At 43.3% G+C, this 20990-nt stretch overlaps 1 non-coding gene across 1 annotated transcript; it reads right to left on the minus strand.

Moving 5' to 3' along the window:
• Window positions 1–20206: 20206 nt before the first annotated feature.
• LOC133046930 (U6 spliceosomal RNA) lies at window positions 20207–20309 on the minus strand. Its single transcript, XR_009690622.1, has one exon. It is a non-coding gene; the product is annotated as a U6 spliceosomal RNA (small nuclear RNA).
• Window positions 20310–20990: the final 681 nt, after the last annotated feature.

Raw genomic sequence — 20990 nt, forward strand, 5'->3', positions numbered from 1 at the left:
AGAATGCAGCCACTAATTTTTTTCCCCAGGAAGGACAGCATTTTCAGGCATGGGCATATTTGTGCCATGGGATAAATTATGAGATGGGATAGAAGAGACTAAAGTGAGGTTTTGATTGCTTATTAGTAGATATTGGTAAAGTTGAAGTAGAGAACACATCTTTTTATAATGTTAAATCTAAAAAGTTAACATAAATATAAAATAAGCCATGAGCTTCATATTCAGGAAGGCACTGTGAAGACAAAAAATCATTTCTACTGAATTCTCATCATACCAGTCATATAAATTGAATCAGTAATTTCCAGAAATAGGCAAAAAAAGAAAAACACTACATTCCCATTATAATAGCCAAAATTGAAAAGAACAATGACACCCGTTGCTAGTGAGGATGCAGAGAGACTGGATCTCTCATACATTACTGGTATGACTGTAAAATGGTAGTCACTCTGGAAGAGTTTGTCACTTACTTACAAAACTAAACATGCACCTATCATACAGCCCAGCAACTAGACTCCAGGCATTTACCCAGGAAAATGAAAATTTATGTTCACAGAAAAATCTGCATAAATGTCCAGAGCAGACTTATTTGTAATAGCAAAAGGGGAAAAGAAGACAACCCAAATGTCCTTCAGCGGGTGAAATTCTGGGATATTCATACAATGCAGTACTACTCAGCAGTAAAAAGGAGTAAACTATTGGGCTTCCCTGGTGGCTCAGATGGTAAAGAACCTGCCTTAATGCGGGAAACCCGGGTTCGATCTCAGGGTTGGGAGATCCCCTGGAAAAGGGAATGGCAGCCCACTGCAGTATTCTTGCCGGGAGAATTCCATGGACAGAGGAGCCTGGCGGGCTACGGTCCACAGGGTGCAAAGAGTCAGACACAACTGAGTGACAAACACACACACACAGTGGTAAAAATTATGCTTAGTGAAAAAAAGTGAACTTCAAAAGGTTATATACTGGGTGATTCTATTTATATAATGTTCTTGAAATGACAAAACTATAGAAACAAATTGGTTGTCATGGGACAGGGGAAAGGGTGGGAGGGGTTCATAAACAAAAGGGTAGCAGGAGGGAGCTGTAGCGATGAAAGAGTTCTGTGACTTGTTTGCTGTGGTAGTTACATGAATCTATAGATGCCCCAGTGGCTCAAGAGGTAAAGAAGTGATCTGCAATGCAGGAAATGTAGGAGACACAGATCTGACCCCGGGGTTGGGAAGATCCCCTGGAGTAGGAAATGGCAACCCACTCTGGTATTCTCGCCTGGGAAATCCCATGGACAGAGGAGCCTGGTGGGCTGCAGTCCATGGGGTCACAAAGGGTCGGACCCAACTAGGCATACACACAACACAAGCAGGAGGGAGTTCTAGTGATGAGAGAGTTCTGTGCCTTCTTTGTTATGTTATAGTTACATGAATCCATAGATGGGATGAAATTGTATAGAACTACACACACACACGAATGCATGTAAAAACCGGTGAAGATTAAGTCCTCTTGTAACCTATAAGCTACTTAATGGTGTTAGGCAATGTCAGTTTCTTGGCTTTTATATTGTACTGCAGTTAGTTACATGACATGCCACCGCTGAGTGCTGGAAGCTGAGTGGAGGAAACTGAAGGGTACATGGAACTCTATGTACTATTTTGGCAACTTCTTCTGAGTCTATAATTATTTCACAAAAAAAAGGTAAAAAATAAGCAAGAGATGCTTTAGTTGATGTCCTATTAGTAGAAGGCTCTGTTGATGACAAGAGCTTTCATTGGTTGGTTTCTCATAATTAATAACAATGAATTTAGCACTGCCCTTGCTGCAGATATTTTATAAGCAATGTTTAAAAGACATCATTTAACACTGTATTTTCTATTGATAGGCCCAATGCTGAAAATTTCTTGAAAACTAAAACAATCTGCCCATTTGTTTGAAAAACTTCATTCTTTGAAGGTGGATTTGATTTCTGCAAATTTTTCCAAATGCCACTGAGAGTTAAATACCATGAATAAGACAGATGACTACATGGGGTGAAACAGCTTTTTTGCAAAGCCAAAGTATACCTGAAGATTTATCATCTATTGTAAACTGGTCACAAAAAGAGTCCTGAAAATGGCCTTGGGAGTGAGAGCATCACTGGTATCACGTGACCTCCTATGGTGATTGCTTAAAAGGAAACACTGATTTTCATGCATAAGATCTGACAAAGGTTTAAAAATCTGGTTTCATTTCTAGAGCGTGGCTGTAAATTAAGTCTTTGGAAATGTGTGTCTTATTTTAAAAATAGTATGTTAAACAAAATATGGAGTGTTCAAAGGGTAGCAGTTACCAATCTCTTTTTAAGCAAAGCACTACTCATTACCTTATCTGTTTTGTAACTGAACTATGGCCAATGAAATGTTAATGTTTATTAACTCGACTCTGACTCTCTTACTCCCTCTACCAAAGTGTTTAAAGGTGATTCAACCAGTACTACCACTAGTTACATTGTTAAACATCTCTATCGACTAAGAGTGTGTTCAGTCCTCATAATCAAGAGTTGGCATGATTATGGCTCGCACTCAATGCAGAGCCCGCCCAGGAGATCTGGTCTGCCTATCGGTAAGTGGACCATGACATAGAAACAATCTTAAATTCCCACTGTAAGCAGACCAAATCATGAGTGACTGGGTTTCAGACCAGTTTTGAGTCCTGATGCCAGTGTTTTAACTATGGTACTTGTTCTTTTCCTTCAATGTTTTATTGCTTTATTATTTTATTTCCTCTAGGAATTGTGGAGTTCTAAATATTATTAGTGGTTTACCACTTTTACACACATGTATCCTATTATTTTTGGAGATTTATATGTGGAGAGAGAGATTGGCCTCTTTATTCCATCCATTCATCTACCTGCTCACATATATGGGCTCCCATCTGTTTAAAGAAGCGAGAAGGGACCACACAGAATCTAAGACTTGAGCAGAAGAAGTTGGTCATGAGTATCTGACAAAAATTTGCTTTTATTATAGAAAAATCTCTAGTACTTTATCAAAAAAATTTTTTCTCACTTATTGATTTACTTGAAAACAGTTTATTATTTTAAAAATAAAGCAACTTAAGAAATATTACTTGGCATAATTTCAACCAAACTTCTTGAAAAGATTGTAAACATTTTCATTTAAAACTGTAATAAAATACATGAAAAAAGTAATAACAAACTAAAACCACTTCTTACGAAATGCTATAAAAGTGTCAAAACTTGGGAATTTGTTACCAGATTCTTGGGTCTGTATAGTATTACAAGCATAACATATATTAAAGATTGAAGAAAGTACAAATAAAGATAATATTAAAATATGGATATTAAAACTAAAACAAATGATCAAGTCTAACCAAAGACCTACATTTGATTTCATTCATTTACCCATCTTGCATTGAGTGGATACCTCAGTATGTCTTAGCCATGGTGTGATGTACTGTGGATACAAAGAAAAAATAAGACATCTGGTTGGAGAAGTTGAAGGAGAAGACATGTATACTAATTCAAAATAAGCTTCAATAGAAGTATGAATTGATTTGTGTAAGACCACAGTGAAAGAAGTAACTATGCTAAGAGGGTCAAGAAAGGCTTTGTAGGGGAGGTAATGTTTGAGATTACATTCAGAAAACTAAGATCATGGCATCTGGTCCCATCACTTCATGGCAAATAGATGGGGAAACAAGGGAAACAGTGACAGACTTTATTTTTCGGGGCTCCAAAATCACTACAGATGGTGACTGTAGCCATGAAATTAAGACACTTGCTCCTTGGAAGAAAAGTTATGGCCAACCTAGACAGCATATTAAAAAGTGGAGACATTACTTTGCCAACAAAGGTCCATCTAGTCAAAGCTTTCGTTTTTCCAGTAGTCATGTATGGATGCGAGAGCTGGACTACAAAGAAAGCTGAGCGCCGAAGACTTGATGCTTTTGCACTGTGGTGTTGGAGAAGACTCTTGAGAGTCCCTTGGATTACAAGGAGATTCAACCAGTCCATCCTAAAGGAAGTCAGTCCTGAATATTCATTGGAAGGGACTGATGCTGAAGCTGAAACTCTAATACTTTGGCCACCTAATGTGAAGAACTGACTCATTTGAAAAGACCCTGATGCTGGGAATGATTGAAGGTGGGAGGAGAAGGGGACAACAGAGAATGAGATGGTTGGATGGCATCACCGACTCAATGGACATGAGTTTGAGTAAGCTCCGGGAGTTCATGATGGACAGGGAAGCCTGGCGTGTGGCAGTCCATGGGGTCGCAAAGAGTCAGACATGACTGAGCGACTGAACAGAACTGAATGGTTGAGATGAGCCTTGAAGAAGAAAGAATATTATACAGGGGAAGAGAATTATAAAAAATGGCAGCATGAGAGAGCAGGATAAAGAGCAGGATGTTTTCAGTGAGCAGATAATTGAACACTAAAACCTCATCACATGGAGTCAACCAAAGGCCTATAATCAATGGATACTCCTAGTCTGGTCACCAAAATCTGAGGTTTCCTTGACAGGGACTAGAATCATTTCAGAGGTGGAGAGCAGAGAAACGGTGGACTGGGGATCTCTTAACTTGAGTGTGTGGTTAACTCTTGTACGCTTAACACTTCCAACATATTTCTGTTACCCTGACTCCAAAATGGAAAAGTTCTATGGGGTATATGGTTTTCTGAATCAGGAAAGGAGAAGGGTGTTTCCAGAGATGAGTCTCAGACATCTAGAGCCTGTTCTGAATGTCTGCCTTGATAAAAGATGGACAGGGATACAAGGCTAAGGGGCGAGACTACTACTTGGGGCCTGCGGGAAAGAGTGAAGAGAGGGAGCCAGGCCCAGGGGGGATCCTTTTGATAAGTCACTGTCGTACCGCTCACAGCCATTGCATCAGGCCTTCTCTTACTCGAGGGATAACCAGATGTCATCCCCAACTTCTCCAAGCTCTAGTACTAGTTTTCTAATGACTGCTAGACATACCCAGGGATTTAGTAAGGCTCACCTTTAACATTTCTAAGATCAGCCTCTTTCCGTCATTGGCTTCCCTTTCTGACTGCTTTACTTCCAACTATGGTCCTCCATTTTCACATTGACCCAGGCTTAACATTGTCACAGTCTTCCTTTATTTCACATTAATTCTCACATCCACTCATCTACCAAGTTGGTCCATTCTTCCTCTGCAAAGACTCACTTCTCCTTTTTCCACTCTCACAGTCAGATATCAAGCCCCTATCACCCTGTGCCTGTACCGCTAAAATAACTTTTCCCCCTCCGGCTAAAAGAACTTTTCCCCTCTGGTCTTCTTATCTCCAGTCTCCCCACTGTCTAGTATATGCTGCCGGTTACCTTTCCCCAAACCTGTTTATCATGTCACACTTTGCTCAAGAATCAAGTCATTCTTTATAGGTTGCATGATGGAGTGGTAAGTTTACCTTATAAACAAGATCTTTCACAACTGGGCCAAACTTACTGTCCCAGCAGACACTACAATCTTCCTGCTTTTCACACTATTGATGACATTATTCTCCATGCCTGTACTATCTTTTCTTCTTCTGTGGTCTCCAGACCTAGCCGAGATATTTCCCCTCTCCAAGAATACCACTACTACATGAGAACTAACACTACACAAATGCTGTTACTACATAGTCAACATGTATGGAGCACTTTGTGCTGAGTGCTTTGCTAATTATGTTATGCAAATAATCTCATTTTAATTCTCACAACCATCCTATAAAGTACATCCCTGTTTTTCACGGGGGAGACCTAAAGCATGATAACATTGAGCCGCCTGTCACTGTCATATATCCTTAAGTAGATGAGCTAGGGTGAGGTTCTGATTTCAGAACCTGGGCTCCATTAGTCTTCATTGCTCCCAGAGAAGGACTTGTTTCTCCAAACCTGAAGAATTTATTAAATGTACTACTTAACTGGCATTAATTCTATAAGACACCATCACCAATAAATCACATAAGGCTGTTGAATTAACTATTTAGATTAACAAATTTCATACATTATATAATCAGGGAGGGTGATTCTTTGGGAGAATCACCCTGGTGAGATATCTATTAAGAGCTTTTATGATGTGTTCATATGCACTGTCCTCTAGTAAGTATCCACTGTGTTTTAAGCTGCTTAAAAGAAAGCCTATACCTTGTAATTCTCTGTATTCCTATAATGTCTTGTACATGATTAGCATTTGATAAATATTTTCCAACTGATGAATAAACTGACTAATCTGCCATTCCATTGAAAAATCTGGGTACAATAATTTGGAGTTGATTGGCTTTGTCTCTGATTCAAAGGGCTTCTCAGGTGGTGCTAGTGGTAAAGAGCCTGCCTGCCAATGCAGGAGATATAAGAGAGGTGGGTTCGATCCCTGGGTCGGGAAGATTCCCTGGAAAAGGGCATGGCAACCCACTCCAGTATTCTTGCCTGGAGAATCCCATGGACAGAGGAGCCTAGTGGGCTACAGTCCATAGGGTGCAAAGAGTCAGACACAACTGAAGCGACTTGGCACAAATACATGCACTGAGGCAAAACAGTGAAAAAACTGATGTAACCATAAAATTTCGACTAATGGATCTATACTATCCAACTAGAGCAGTGGGGTTATGATGATTCTTGTTCCTGGGTATCTGACGTTTTTACTACTACTGAGTGGTTTGACCAAAAGTCATAGACAGTATGAATGTTTCCATTTCTCCATTTACCTGACACGAAAGAAGACCTCTTATCATTTTTGGGTACGAGAATTTTTAAAGCTCTTCCCATTTAAGTTGAGCAGATTTTTTCTTCCTACTTTCATTTACTTGCTTGCTAAAAATTGATTTGTATTAATATTAAGTGAACAGAAGTTATACTTTCACATCTACAAATCAATAACTGAAAAACAAGCATTCAATGTATGTCTTTGGGGCATTATAGTATTTAAAAGTTCTTCTTAATTATAAGGCAAGGAGTTATCTAACAAGATATTTTTTAAATGAAAGAATATTATAAAACCGCACTCGAATATTTGCTACATTTCCTTCTGAATTGTTCATTTTAACATGCACCTTTTAGTGAGGTCATTGAAGTCAGTTAATAGGATGACTGGAATAGCACTCATTTAGGCCTTGTGGCTCACACAGTAACGAATCCACCTGCCAATGCAGGAGACCTGGGTCTGGAAGATTCCCCTGGAGAAGGAAATGGCAACCCACTCCAGTATTCTTGCCTGGAGAATCCCATGGACAAGAAGAGCCTGGCGGGCTACAATCCATGAGGGTGCAGAGAGTTAAACGTGACTGAGTGACTAACACAGGCCCTTGCTTTAGCATTTGGCCAAAGAATTGCCAAAGTAGGGCCACATTCTTCAAGGCTTGGAGAGGTTAAAACATGCTTAAGGCCACAAATACAAGGTGGCAGAGTTTAGATTTGAACCTAGATCTTTCAACCCCAGAATCTGTATTTTAACAGCGTCATGGAGGTCTCCCAAGATGAGTTTGAGAGGATAGTACAGAGACCAAAGGGACATAATTGGAAAGGAGTAGAGAATTTTCCACAGCATTCTGTGGCTATGATGCAACTCCAGAGTTTGCATTCCTCTGGAAGGACCTAATACATAGAATTAGCTTTCTTAGCCACTTCACACTTTAGAAGCACACTTGTGATCATTAAAAACTTTTTTTTTTTTAATTTAAAAAAGATCAGTTACAGAATCCAAAAAGAAACCTCTTAGAGAATCAAGATATGTAAACAATCTGGCATGGAGATAACTGGATGAATTTTTTCTTATTGAAAAAAATAGCTGTTTTGAAGCTTTCTTCAAGTGATAAAAGTTCCCTTTGGTCCCAAACCTACAAAGCACCAGCTTGTGTGGGGTTAGGTCCATGAGGTCCATTATGTTGAAAACCTTAAATCTGAGATAAATAAAAAATCAAAGCTCTCTTCCAGACATGCCATATGAGGTACTGCTGAGAGATGGCTCCTAATTTGTGTTGCAAGTCATCATCATCATTACAAACCGTCAGTAACCATGAGTACACTGATGATGTGGGTAAATCTTCCCATGACTGAGGTCTTGGTCTTGTAAGAAAGAAACTGGGAAGGTCCAATCAGCTCTGAAGGCAGTGCTTCTCAAACCTCATAATGCTCCGAATCACCTGGAGAGCTTGGTGGCATGCTGGGCCCCGTTGCCAGAGTTTCTGATTTAGTAAATCTGAACTGGGCCCGAGAATAAGCAATTGTAACAACTTTCCAAGTGATGCTGATGGTTTAGGAATCACACTGTGAAAATTAGTCAGCATATAAAGTGGGACCTAGGATGCCAGGGAAACACACTCCTAATTGTTGGCAGCTTCTGACATGGTTCCCGACGAAGTAACTCCCTCCCCTTGAGTGTGAACCAGTCATAGTGATTTGCTTCCGTCAAAGAGAATGCAGCAAAAGTGATCAGAGGTCCCTTCCATACTCAAGGTATGAGAGACCTTGTCTTCCATCTTGCTGGCCTTCTCTCTTTCTGACCTACTTGCTCACTCTGATGCAGCCAGCTGACACGGGAGCCACTCGACACAGAGGCCCATGTGGGAAGGAACCTAGGGAGGCCGCCAGCTAACAGCCCTGGAGGAACTGAGGTGTCAGCTCACCAATTAGCAAGGAACTGAATCCTGCCAAGAATCACGTCAGCGAGCTAGTGAGCAGATCCTTCCCAGTCATGTCATGAGATCTGCCTGCAGCCATGTGATTGACCCAGAGCCAGAAGATCCAGTTAAGTTGTGTGCTCAGAGTTCCTGACCCACAGAAACCCTGAGATAATAAATGTTGTTGTCTTAAACTTCTAAGTTTGGGCGGTAATCTGTTACATAGCAATAGATAACTAATACAAGTGACCTCCTGCCCTTCAATGAAGTACTAGATGGGCGGCAGGACGTGAGTGGGAGGTAGAGACTGTGTCTGAGCATGACTGATGAAACCCTCCTGTACACAGAGCTATGCTGGTACTGCATAACCAGTTAAGAAGCCTCCATTCTCTCAGTTTTATTTATTGTGTTCTTAGCGTATCATCTTTAAATGAGACTATTTATTCAGAGAGTCTATTGCTAATTTTTAGAAGCTTTCTCTTTGCACTCTAAGGACCGCTATATGAAAAAATGCTAATGGAGTAAACAAAACTCCGTTAATTTGTGGTGTTACTGCACACTTAAGCATCTAAGAATCATGAGTAGTTTATAACAAACTTATATCTTTTAGAAGCTAATACCCATAGACAGGTAAGAGCTAAGAAATTTCTCATTTCTAACAAAAAATTTACATGTAAAGCAAATGACCAAAAGGAACATTTCAACTCACATGGTTATAAATGTGGCTGTGTATTATTTAGGTAGAGTCTTAGATTTTTCTTTTCTTTTCCCCACGGTAGAGAAACAGATCAAAGAAAATATTCTTAATGTTTTTCATTCATTTTGTCAACATATCTTTAGACAATTTATTAATGCAAGTTGTAATAGAATTTTATCGTGAAAGACAAATAGATTATAGGGCTTTTTTTTTATAATGACTACATGACTTCTGTAGATTAAAATCAGGATGATCTAAATATTAATAGATTAATTTATGTGAAGGAAAAGTTACAAATCATTCACTTAAAAACTGGCTTTGTGCCCACATTCTAGAGGCACACTAGGGAGACTTGTAGCTGCACAGCTAATGTCTACACAGAGTGAATTTCTGAACATAATTTATGTAGATGAAGTGTGCAGAATGTTTTTATTTGTTCTACATCGCACTGTCTCACCTCTGCATGAACTTCCCAAACCCCGATCTACTCCAAATACTCTAACTCCCCTTCTCCACACTTCCCTCCAACGTGTTTGCTTTGGCAACTTTCATGTTCTTACAAACAATTCTTCCAGCAAAATCAATCACTCTTGCACCCAAAGAGAAATACTGTGGACTCAGTGCGATGACAAAATGAAACATGTTTGAAGCAAACCATGTGTTCCCGCGTGTCCGGAATTATGCTATTTGCTCAAGGAACATGTTCCTAATGTGTTTGGCTTCTGTTACCTCTTGTGATTGCAATGCTCATTGTCTTTGGAATTTATGATTTCAGAAGCAACTGCTCGGACTCACTTAACAGGACACGTTTGGAATGTGAAGCCTGGGGGATTCACCCAGCAGCATCACTCTGTTCTCCTTTCCAGGCAAGTCTAGCCCATATTTGGGCACCTGGTGTTTGAGGAATTCTGGGGGGACTGGTCCTCTTTTCCATTTGGAGCCCCAGAGCCTCATCTAAATGACATGGATCCATCATGATTTAAAAGCGATTCTGTTCATCAAGACAGAGGATGAGATGGTTGGGTGGCACCACTGACTCAATAGACAAGAGTCTGAGTAAACTCTGGGAGTTGGTGATGGACAGGGAGGCCTGGAGAGCTGCAGTCCATGGGGTCGCAAAGAGTCAGTCACGACTGAGCGTCTGAACTGAACTAAACTGTTCATCAATCACATTATCAGAGAAAAAATACTTTCTGGTGATGGAGTAAGGCAATGTCATTTTCAAAAAGAACTTTCCTGCAGTGCTTTCCTCAGAGGCACCCAAGGTACTTGACCAGATTTGCCTCTCAACTAGACAGCATATTTACTTAGAAGAGAAGTACCACTATTACCAACTCCACTAGTGTAGGCAGGAGACACAAGAGCTATTCAAGATCCCAGGCCCTGTTCTCTTTCTCCATTTGATGAATGTCCAACCCTAACCCCAGGGATTGTTACAGAAGGAGCCATTCCCAGACCCCTTGAGCATTTTAACTGGGATTCTGCACTCTTTTCCCTTGGAGCTCTTCATACGCTCTGGGTTCACTTCCTGCCCCGAGTCCCGCTACCTCCTGAGGCCCTGGGAAACTCAGTTTCATGGAAGCCTGATTTTTCCCATATATCTCATCAGTCTTAGATTTTTAAGAACAACAAATGGGATAAGTAAAATTTCCCACTAGTCTGGTGTTTAATACATTAAAAATTAAAGCTATCAATCACTCATTGCAGCAAACAATGACGCAGGCTCAGGGAAGGTACACAACTGAATCTAGTTATAAGTGATGGAGAAAGCCTTTAGTTTTAAAAATGGAAGGGGCCAAGAATGAATACATTCTAGAGGCTGGAAATATAATTTTTCCACTCAGTAAAAATAAATGTTGATATGCAAAATTCTAGCCTTTCTCTGAATCCCAAGGGCACTGAAATGAAATTTTATATTACCATCTTCCACAGACATTTGTGGGGGGTGGGGGCGGGCACTGTATGCATATGGAAGGGTTCCTATGACAATGCACAGGTTAAGAGCTAAAGCTTGGAAGGCCAATGGATTGAGACCCAGCTCTACCACTTATTAACCTGGTGAATGCTACTTAACCTCTCTGAGCCTCGATTTTGTCATTTGTAAAAGAGCACTAATAATACCTGCCTCACAGGTCTGTCGTGAAACCATTATATGTGATGCATGCAAAGCGCTGGCACATAAGGCAGACTGAATCAGTGTCAGTTGCTGTCCTCCTCATATCACCACTTATCGACATAACGTTCCAGCTGGGGGCATGGGATATAACTAATCCAGAGAATGCTAGGAACTAAACAAGGAGGACAAAAGTAAGTGCTTTTAAACAGAGGAATAAGGGGTTTCAAAAACGGGAGACAAAGCTTCAAAGCGGGAGATAGGCCCTGTGTGGGGGCTTGGCCTCCACCTTGAAGGTGGGAGGGGATTTGCCACCTATCCTGCCAGATCTATAGCTGCCTTGAACCAACGTGATAGTGCCTCCCTGTTGGAGGCTGAAAGTTTGTGTCCTTGACCCTCTGCCCCCAATTCATATGTTCAAACCCTAATTCCTGATGGTATTTGGAGGTGGGGCCTTTGGAAGACAGTTAGGTTTGGATGCAATCATGAGGATGACACTAACCCCCATGATGCATTAGTGTCCTTTATAAGAAGAGGACAGAGACTGGAGCTTCCTCCCCATGTCCATGTGAAGACAGGGAGAAGTCTACAAGCCAGAAAAGGGCCCTCCCAAGAAATGAACCTGTCAGCATTTTGACCTTGGACTTCTCGGCCTCCAGAACCCTGAGATACAAATGTCTGTAAGTCATCCAGTCTCTGGTATTTTGTTATTTACAGAGGCCTGAGTGAAGACACTCTCACACGGAGGTGAAGGAGTATCAAAATACAGCTTGGGCATGGGAATGTGTCGCCTTCCAGATATGCAGTCTCCTTGGTTTATTGGACATCCAGGCATTTTATTGATGTCTTTCTCTTGACTGGCAGGAGCAAAGTGTCCTCTCTTGGCTGGGGTCACTGAGTAAAGGAAATTTGAGTTTGAAATATTGAAACCTGTTCTCTTCTTTGATGCCAAAGAATTTAAGTTCCTCAGCTATGATTTTTTTGGCTCTCTCAAACTTTTGCTTTCCTTAGCTCCTTCATCTCTGCCAACTGGTTTCAAAATAATATGAAATGTGGGCAATTTTTATTAATGCTGTCTTTCCTCTCCTTTTTTAAAATTCAGGCCATCGCTCTCTTTGATCAAAAGAAGTCACAAGGTCTTTTCACACTTGATGGAGACACAGATAATTTAATTTTAATCTAGGGGAGTGTTTGGGCCAAAACTAGACAAGTGGCAAATGTCACTAAATCATTAAGATCTGGACACTCAATGACCAATGTAAACCAAGAAAGTGAAGGAGGTACAGGAAAGAAGGGAAGCTGTTTTAATTCTCTAGATCTCTTCAGTTGTGGCTCCCCAAATTGAATGAAAAGCTTGAAAAAAGGGAAAAGTGGGTTCGTGTTTCCCAATGGTTCATTTGATTTTCCTTATCCTAGCATTATGTTTGCTTTTGAAAGTGACCAGATTGCACTGCCGAGTGATATTTGGCTTAGGATTTCTAGAGCTTTTTAGGTACTTTATTTCTGTATGTATTTGAACTAGTCCTGTCTCATCTTGCACTTGATAAATTTTCTTTTTTTGTGATAGGTAAATTTAGTTTCTGCTTCTCTGATGCAATTTCATATTTTACACATCTGCTCATTTACACTTTCTGCAGGTACTCCTTGACTGTGATGCTCTGCAGGCCTCCTTTCAGAAGAACCCCTGCCCAACTTCCTCCTTTCTCAAGGCAGAGCCAAGGAGAAGTCCCCTAGGAAACATTCTTTAACCCCTTGTTAAATTGTTCAAGATTAATTCATGCTACAGCAGTCCTTTCTCTTATGACCATTACTGCTATGAATTGGGAGACTTAAATCTCTTTTTCAGTCAACATCACTTAAAAATTATTAATATCATCTAGTATTGTTGCAGATATCTGTACAATCCTAGTTGTTTACTATGCACCATCATTTGTCCGTTTTCAAACTTGATTCAACTTAATCTTTCACAGGGTTTCCTCGATAGTCATCAGTGGTTTTGCAATGACTCGAATTCAAGTATGTCGTTGCTTCAGTAAATGCCTTCGATTAGACTCAATAACTGTACTTCAGTGAAGTTAAAAAGCGAGTCTCGAGTATTGGGAGGAAGAACGACAGGGAGGAAGGAAAACGTTGGAAGGATGTACTGAGGTAGACGTGTTGTATGAATACACTTGTGTTGTTGAGTGTTTACGACAGAACCTCTGAGCTTGGCTTTCCTGTCTCAAGACTGCGATATTTCCCGCTATTTTCCCTTTTGTTGCTCGGATAGGAAAGGGGGTGCGTTCCTCTTTTCACTCAGCCCAAACATAATACACGAAAAAAAACAAAACAAAACAAAACATAATACACGAAGCCTCCGGTGCTTTGGGGGAACATGTGGTTGTGTTCTAAGCGCCATCTGCAGAAAGATGTCCTGGGAAAGCTTCCTCCCTAGAAAAGAGAAACGTCTCCGGAGCGAGTGATCTCCGGCGCGCAGATTCAATAAGCCCAACCGCACTTGGCTGCGTCACAAACCTAATACGGCAGCCCGTATTGTTGCTCGGGAAGTCTCCAGCCAAACCGAGTTCTTGTAAAAATAAATACTCATCAGCAAATATTTTGATTAGTTAAAAATGTTCGAAATGGCAACCCCCCACCCCCGCTCCCTGCTCTCCCCCACGGCGCGAGCGCGGAGAAGAGGCTCCCTCGGCCCCCGCCCCGCCCCGCGCCCATCCTCGCCCGCCCGGCGCTCGCCCGGCCTCCGGGGCGCACGGAGCCTAGGGCCCGCGGGGCGCGGGCGGCGGGCAGCAGGCGACCTCGGCCTCCCCGGGGCCCGCGGGCGCGGCCGGCTCCGGGCTGCCGCCACCTCGCTACACTTACTTGCCTTAAGCTCTTTATTAACTCCCCCGGAGCAGCGCGGCTGCGGCCGCGCCTCCTGCGCCCCGGTGGTCTGGCTCCTCCGCGCGGCGCACATGCTAAACAGATTAACGTGCCTTGGCTGACCCACGCTTCGCAACCCGCGGATTGGGTTTCTGCCGCTCCATGTGGAAATTAACCTATCTGTACCCGTGGTCAGCTGCGCCCGGCCGCTCCCGCGCCGCCCGGGCAATCCAAACAAACCCGGCCGCGGGCTCCCTTTGTTACTCTTGGCTCCCCTCCCCCCACTCCTGGCCAAATATTTATTGGAAAAGAGGTTCTTCTCTTTGGCCGAAGGTCGGGCACATTTCTGAGAGCTCTTTATTTGTAAATGATTTTTGGCAGGGCCAGGCACCCTTAGGAGGGGGTGGCAGGGAACCCAAACTCCATGCCTGGAGGGTTTCTGGCCCTCCGCAGGCAGGGAGGTGTTTATGTTTGCACAGGGCACCCTAGTCCTGGTCATTAAAAATACACGCACTGTCTATATTTTGCTTTTATAACAGCCCCTCTGTTTAATATGGTTATTTGCTTTGTTCTAGGGCAAGTTTATGCCCTCATCTCCCATCCCCGCCTCCCATTCACACCCAATAAGCAAAGTGAGGCGATTCTTCTAGGCTTTTTTTCCTACTTAGAAGAACTGAGAAGTCGAACTCGAGGCTAATGGGTACCAACCCGCCTGAAATTAAATCCAAAGCATGCGTTCATGCTAAGTCGCTCAGACTCTCTGCAACGCTATGGACAGTAGCCCACCAGGCTCCTCTGTTCACGGGATTCTCCAGGCAAGAATACTGGAGTGGGTTGCCATGCCCTCCACCAGGGGATCTTCCCTACCCAGGGGTCGAACCTGCGTTCTTATGTCTTCTGCATTGGCAGGCGGGTTCTTTACCGCTAGCACCACGTGGGAAGCCCAAATACAAAGCGTAGCAGCATCTATCTTGAAACTGCTGCCTCTTCCACCAGTTTGCCCTCGCTGAGAACTACTAATGGACCTCTGGTCTACTTGGTAAGCATTACCCTCCTTAATCCTACTATTTTATAATTACATACGCACAGTTTAGCTTTCATTAAATATACATTGGAAGTATCTGTGTCAGTTGGCAGGGACTCCATAGTGAATACTGCTGCCAGGATGGCAGAGAGGGATCATCATATTCCTTTCCATCTTGTTGGTCATGAAATGTCTCCATTGTTTGGGAATCGCAAGTGGCTATTTTCTGGGACCATTGCTACTGGAGATTCAAACATGTTGCCTTGTCCTGTTAATCAGCCCTGGCCATCTGATTTGACCCGCTGTACCATCGTTCCTCACTAACATCTAGCAGTGTTGCATCACGTTGCTGGGGTGGTTTGGGTAGGTCTTTGAGTGTTGTTTCTCAAGGCCTGTGGCAGCTATCCATCCTACTTGCATTTATTTTCCAGTCAGCCCTTACTGCAGTGCCCTTCGCCATCTTGGCATCAGTAAACCATGCGAGACCCTTAGGCGGCAGGGATCAAACTGTGCAATGGTCCCATCCACGTGGCAGGGCCATAATGGTCCCATAGTCAGTGAGAAGCTGGGCACTGCTGCCCCTAAGCAGATGGGTGTTTGCCAGCCCACTGAGTGACATGCAGACTCTGCTGATTCATTCTGTCCTTTCAAGTCATGTATTTCTTGGATAGACGGCACGTTCCTGAGGTAAAAACTTTCAGAGCTGCAAGCTTCCAGAAAAACAATCAGGAACCTACCGGCCACACATTTCAGGGGTTTCAGTCTGACGCTGAGATGAACTAGAATTGGCACCGATAATATGCCCACAGCAAGGAACTCTATTGAAACTGATCTAAAAATAAATGTGCTGAGGATGAGGGAAATGATGGTCCCTCCTCCCCACAATAGGCATGACCATGAGAAACCTGCTAACCACTGAGCTTGAAAAGAAATTAGGCTTAACGTTCAAGGCAACACAAGGCATAAGTCAGTCAAGAGCTGGAGGTTCTTTTTTCTTCTGGTTATGGATAACATCTCAGAATTCCTTCCAGCTTTGGAACTGTGGGGTTTAATCAGAGAGCATTTCTCTGCATTCCTCACAGGGCAGCTGGCATCTTGATTCCTGGTAATCCCATTTTTTTTTTTTTTTTTGTCTTCATCAGCACCTATACTCGATATTGTCCATATGGATCACGTGTGTGGGAACACACAAATTACAGCAACTTTTGTCTTTTGTCGTGAAGGGCTGACAGGGCAATAAACACATGCAGCCTCCCTCCTCCAGGAATTCCTCATCCTCCCTGTGTGGCTCTAGCCCTGTGGATAATATCATTACAGGACTAAACAAATAAACAGTCGATCCGAATCAACCGGGAGGCACCGGGGACTATACAGTTCCTCTCTGCAGAGATGATACAAGTAAATTTACACTCACAGCTTGGAAGTGCTCCAGCGGCTATGAATAGCCATTCAGTTCTGTCAGGCTAGGGAGGCGCTGGGGCACTGGGCTGACCCCCTAGCTCTGTCTTTGCTTCAATCAATGTGAGCTTTCAGGGTTCTGTTTTCCTTACTATCCTCAACTGGGAACATCAAGGACCAGTAACACTTTTTATGAACCATGAGCTCAAAGAAGAAGCTTTTACTACAAAGTTAACATATTAAACCCAATGACATGGATGAAAGGTTAATACACTTCTGCCAGCCCAGAGCTTCCCCTTCGAAGGTGATTTCCTGTGTTCAGGCTGTCGCTGCCATCGCCTCTGCCACAGCCCCAACCAACAGGCACATGGATTCAGAAGATGGATACGTCATGCAGCATCAGCAGAACAGAAACTGACTGTTCTTGGGAAATACGGTGAATACTTATTCTCATCCTCACCCACAAATTCATTAATATCATTTTTTTAAATAGAAAAGGATCAGTTACAATGATACTGTGAATACCACATGAACTTTTATTTTCCCAAGTTGAAAAATGTAGCTTACTCGTTTCCTATCTTTAGACATGTGTCAGCAGTTACTGGGGTGTGCAGGCAGGCCTCTTCTTATGCCTCTTTTGGTGAGTGGAGACTTTCTTTTTTAACCATTACTTTTCCTGAAATGATATAATAGTTTTATGTGTTTTTTTAAAGATAGAAAAGATATATCCTAAAAGAGTGGTCCCCAACCTCTGAGAAAGAACCTGCCTGTCAGTGCAGGAGGCTGAGACATGGGGTTTGATCCCTAGATCAGGAAGATCTCTTGGCGGAGGGCATGGCAACCCACTCTACTATTCTTGTGTGGAGAATCCCATGGACAGAGGAGCCTGGCTGGCTACAGTCCATAGGATTGCAGGAGTTGGATATGACTGAAGTGACTTAGCACGCAACCTCTGAGATGTAATGCCTGATGATCTGAGGTAGAGCTGATGTAATAATAATAGAAATAAAATGCACAGCAAATGTAATGTGCTTAAATCATCCTGAAACCACTCCCACCCCAATTGATGGAAAAACTGTCTTCCATGAAACTGGTCCCTGGTGCCAAAAAGATTGAGGACTGCTGCCCTAAAACATTAGCAGTGGTGGTGAGATTACATTTTAAAAATTTATTTGTATTTCTCTGCTTTTTCTCCTGTCACATTCCCCCAAGTTTGGTTTAAGAAGTGTAGCTCTTTTTGGAGAGAGATAAAATTAGTATTTAACAAGGTTATTCTTAAGCAATGTTGGTCCTCTTGGGATACACACTAATTTCAGTTCAGCGCACTCAGCAAAGGTACCAAGTTACTGTCTGGTTTATCTGTTCAAAATCTTCAGGCATTCAGAGGGTCTGCCTGCATTTATTCAGGGATGTGAAGGTGGGCCGATGGAGGAAAAAAGCAAACAAGACAGAGAAAAAAAAGTCACACACACACACGTATGAATAAGATGGCGTTACTTTCAACAGGTGCTTTCTGGTATTTATGACCCACGCTGGAAAACAACTCTGTCTTCTTCGAGTGCCGAGGGACTTGTGCAGGGGAGCCCAGGCTAGGTCAGCATCTGCTTTTACATCTTAAACTGTGAAGGTTCGGGGTGAACACAGGTGTGGTACAGCATCTGGGAGCCAACAGGAGGCTCACCAGACTTCGAGGGCAGGGGAGGGACAGAGGGCCCCAGTTGAGAGCAGCGTCGCACAGCTTCTTGGAGGTTGCCATTCTAGAGAAAACAGGTGGAGGGGCAGAGGAATGCTGAGCGCTGAGGGCAACAAGTCCAGACCTGGGCGTTCAGTAATTTGAGTTCCAGGGACATCTCTGCCATGGAACGGCTGTGAGAGCCTGGGAAAGCTCCTGAACATTCTCTGGGCCTCAGCTCCCTTCTTTCAAAATGGAGAGGTCGGTCTGCTGATCCCAGGTCTCATCGCGTGAGGACTCTGCAACATGTGGCTGAAGAGCTTTAGTGAGCAGAGTTATCCAGTCATGAAGACGGAGAAGGCAATGGCAGCCCACTCCAGTACTCTTGCCTGGAAAATCCCACGGGCGGAGGAGCCTGGTGGGCTGCAGTCCATGGGGTCGCGAAGAGTTGGACACGAGTGAGCAACTTCACTTTCACTTATCACTTTCATGCATTGGAGAAGGCAATGGCAATCCACTCCAGTGTTCTTGCCTGGAGAATCCCAGGGACATGGGTGCCTGGTGGGCTGCCGTCTATGGGGTCACACAGAGTCGGACACCACTAAAGCAACTTAGCAGCAGCAGCAGTCATGAAGAAACCTTACACGCTCCTGAGAGAAAGGCCCTAAGGTGCCTCCGAAGTGGGTGGGGCAGATAACCAGAGCCCCAAAGTCTGCCATGACAACCCCAACAACTTGAAGGAAATGCGGCCCTCAGATCCAAAAGCGGGATTAAATCTGATCATTTGTGTGAGGCAAAGGTTTAAATTCTCACCCAAGAGACATTACATTGAGCCCCAGGATGTGCCAGGTACTGCGTTGGGCAAGAGGGCAGCAAGGAAGAGCAGACTCCACCCTCTGCTCATACTGGATGATTGTGGACCACCACCCCCCAAGCCCCCACCTCAAGTGCCTGACTTAGGAGTGGCTTCTGGGTACTCTTTATTTGTTTTTATTTGTTTATTTGTTTTTGGCTGTGCTGAGTCTTTGCTGCTGCGTGGGCTTTTCTCTGGCTGCAGCAAGCGGGGGCTCCTCTTCATTGCAGTGTGCAGATTTCTCATTGCAGTAGCTTCTCCAGCTGCGGGGCGCAGGCTCTAGGGTGAGCTGGCTTCAGTAGCTCTGGGTCCCTGGCTCTAGAGCACAGGCTCAGTAGTGGCGCATGGGCTTAGTTGCTCCGTGGCAGTGGGATCTTCCTGGATTAGGGATTGAACCCGAGTCTCTTGCATTGGTAGGCGGATTCTTTACCACTAAGCCACCAGGGAGGCCCCTGGTTAGTCTTTGGAAAACTCCAGTTTGGTCAGGAAGGGTCAGCTCCTGGAGGTTAGAAATCAAGCTGTGACCTGAGGCCACCTGGCAGAGATCTCCAGGGAGCAGGGAAGGAAGGTGTTTCTGACAGGGCTCTAGTCCTTCCATTTCTGTCGACACTGACTCAGAGTTCTCTCTATACCCTGAAAGCCTAGTGACTATTATTGTGTTGCCCATATTTTCTTTTGGTTCCCCATCATATTCAGCTAAGTCATTTTTTAATGCTAGCCTGTCTTAGCTGCATGAAGAGACAAGAAAGGGGGTTTACTTGTGCCCAGGCTGAACTGAGGAGGAACTGGGTGTTCCAGGAGGCCAGGTATGGCAAAGGCAGGAGGAATATAACTCTGGAAATATCTGAGATTTGGTGATAGAGATAGAAAATAAGATTCACTTGGACAGTCATTTTTCTCACCTGGAGTAATCTCCTTCCAGAAAAATCTCTCAGTTTACACTATGTTTAATAATCTGCATTAAAAAAAATATATATATATATATATGGAACCCTTCATAAATCTGCATGTCATCCTTGGGCAGGGGCCATGGTAGCCTTCCCTGTATCATTCCAATTTTAGTATATTTGTTGCAGAAGCAAGCACATGACCTGCATTTTTAATCAGCCCCTCCCAAAGTTGGATTGGGTTAAATGGTCCTTAAGTCACATGTTGAGAACTGATGGGATGGATGACTGAATAGAATGGATTCTTAAGGGATTCACTGAGCTTTCTTTTTCTGGTACGCCTTATAGAGACATTTTGCTTTATTTCATTTAAACACATAAGAGATTATTCTTTGCTTAGGGGAATGTACCGGATTGAATAGTGTTCCTCTCACATTCATGACCTTCCAAATCAGCTAACATCTTGATCTTGGCCTTCTAGCTCTTATAGACAGAACTGTAAGAAAAAAAATGACTGTTGCTTAAGCCATACAGTTATCATATTTTGTTATAGCAGTCCGGGCAGATTAATAAAACTGGTCCTTGTAAGAGCCGGAGAAGAGACACAGGGAGAAGGCCATGTGACAACAGGGGCAGAGGTTGGAGTGATACAACTACAAGCCAAGTAATACAAGGATTACCAGTGGCCACCAAGGTGGCGCTAGTGGTAAAGAACTTGTCTGCCGGGGATAGAAGAGATGCGGGTTTGATCCCTGGGTCGGGAAGATCCACTGGAGGAGGGCATGGCAACCCACTCCAGTATTCTTACCTGGAGAATCCCATAATATAAAGCTTCAGATAAAATCCTGCCATTAGAGAAGTAGATGAGCTCTCAGC

Source organism: Dama dama, chromosome 25 (genome assembly GCF_033118175.1).
Source record: "Dama dama isolate Ldn47 chromosome 25, ASM3311817v1, whole genome shotgun sequence".
Taxonomy (NCBI): Eukaryota; Metazoa; Chordata; class Mammalia; order Artiodactyla; family Cervidae; genus Dama; species Dama dama.